Genomic DNA, 2,500 nt, shown 5'->3' with positions numbered 1-2,500 from the left:
CATATCATATATCAACCACCATTAAAATGCACTAAGCTAACACTTTTATCCAAAGGAACTTACACTTATTTTAGTTTCAGGGTATTGGTTACAGGCCCTGGAGCAGTGTGGGTTCAGGTGCCTTGCTCAAGGGCACCTCAGCCATGGATGAAGGTGCTGGAACGATGGCATTCGAACCTGCAACCGTCTGATGTAAAGGCCAGTACTTCAACCACCAAGACAATGTGCTGGTAAGGGTGGGATCTGAACCTGCAACCCTCTGATCTAAAGGCCAGCGCTCTAACCACCGAGCCATGGCTACCCATCACCACTCATTACTAATTCATCTATGGGCATTAGAGGCACTTCTGCCACCTGACATCTGAGCCCCACAAAGAAAAAGACCCAAAAAATAGAATAAATAATAATATAAATTTAAAAAATCAATAATAAGAAGATGGCATTAAAGGGACACTGTGCAGGAAATTGTCAAAAAAGGTACTGCAACTATGCTGCTCATTGAAACTGGGATGCCTATTGCCAAATTTGATCTTTACATGAAAGTTTACTATATAATAAACTAACATTTACTAGTATGGTTCAAGTACAGTCATTTTTGCAGCTAAAAATGGCTATTTCTGGAAATTCAAAAAATTGGTGGACCTATGGAGAAAGATCCCCCCCTTTTCATGTATGGGAAAAATAGCAAATTTTGTCCAGTCATAATGAATACTTATAATTTGATGGTGGTGGTAAGTATTCATGAAAAAGGTAACATTAGTGAATGGGCAGCATGAATTCTGGAAATAAACAACAAAAAACTTCACACAGTGTCCCTTTAAAAAGGAGATTAAAAGCAGACCATAACTCACCTGAGAGGATGAGGACGAGGCATCCAGGGGGTGTGTGTCCGGGGTGTGTGTGTCGGGTGTGTGTGAGTGTAGCGAGTCTGTTCGTGTGTGTGAGTCATATGTGTCTGTGTCTGTGTCTGTGTGTGTGTCTGAGTGTGTGTGTGTGCGTTGTCGTGACGCCCTCCCCGGGGTCTCGGGTTCGAAGGCGGGAAACTGCATCGGGGGAATCGGACTCCTCAAGGCCTCCACGGCAACGCCACCACAACGCTCCTGAAACACACACACACACACACACACACACACACACACACACACACACACACACACACGCGCACGCACACACACACACACACACACACACACTAGAATCAGCCAGTGACCAGTGACCAGTGAATAAAGCATCTGACCAGTACCCTACACACACACACAACATGCGCGTGTACACAGAAACACACACGCACACACGCATGACACATAGGCATAGGCCATGAACAATAAGGCATCTGACCAGTAACCCACACAAACACCCACGCGCACACACACGCACGACACATCGCTGCGCAAGGCAGAGTGATAATTAGTGTGAACACTAGACCTAGGCCATGTGATTTCAAACTTATATTTCACACTTGTGAGTAGAGTGGCGCTACCCGCCCTGCGAATGACACCCGCTTGGTTTGTCGCTAAGTAACAAGGTTGTATCGCGTATTGCCAACGCCAAGCCAGAGAGAGTAGAGATAATGACTTAAAGAATCTCTGGCCAAGCGGACGAAGAAGCAGCCGAGGTAAAATCAAAGCTTCTTTTAATTCTAACCGTATCTCCAGCACGTCGTCTGCCCTGGGAGAAGGACAACCAAATAACAAGATGAAAAAGAATGCGGATAGTCCGCGATAATCTAATTGTTTGAAAATTACAACTAGCCACGGCCTTGTTTCCCGATAACGATGGTTCTTAGCCTTACGTGTGTCGTTAACCAGTGATCCTACGAATGTTCTTAGATTTCCTACGACTGTTTCCCCATAAGACATCTCGTGACATGAACCGCGTCCGTGCACAGCCTCTCAAGATTGCATTCGTAGCGTCGCTCTTAATGAATCGCTGTCCACATATGTGGTGCTGAAGTGTACTCGGACGTGAACTGCGCAATTCTGCTGCTAAACCCATTTACAAAATTGTAAGGCGTGTGTCCAGTTAATTCAAAAGTTGTTTTACAAGGGTGGGGACTACATTTGTAGCCAAGTTTGCAACTATCGACTAGGATGTTATTGTTTGCAAATGATAATAACAATGCACACACACAATGAAATCATGCAAAACTCCCAATGAACGGTAATAAAAGACACGCCGTTAAGAACCCTGATAAATCGCGTGCACTGTGGCTACTGTCATCTTAATATTTTAGAAGACAAGTATGGCCTAGGCCTAGTTGGAGTTCCAAATTGGGCATGCGCCAAAGTTACAACCTCAAGCGTTGCAAGGCTTGACAACGGTCGGGAGCACGGTCATCAGCATGCCGTTTATTTTTTTAGAGACAAAACAATGTCCATGCAAAACTGACACATCCCCACGCTGCCTTTTTGTTATTGCTTAGTCCTACTTAGAGTGCGAATAGGGAGAGGAGAGCTCTGGCTGACATGTGGTTGAGCGGTGCCGCAAAGTACCCCGGGGG

Source organism: Engraulis encrasicolus, unplaced genomic scaffold (assembly GCF_034702125.1).
Source record: "Engraulis encrasicolus isolate BLACKSEA-1 unplaced genomic scaffold, IST_EnEncr_1.0 scaffold_122_np1212, whole genome shotgun sequence".
Classification (NCBI taxonomy): domain Eukaryota; kingdom Metazoa; phylum Chordata; class Actinopteri; order Clupeiformes; family Engraulidae; genus Engraulis; species Engraulis encrasicolus.
Note: the sequence above shows the minus strand (reverse complement) of the source record.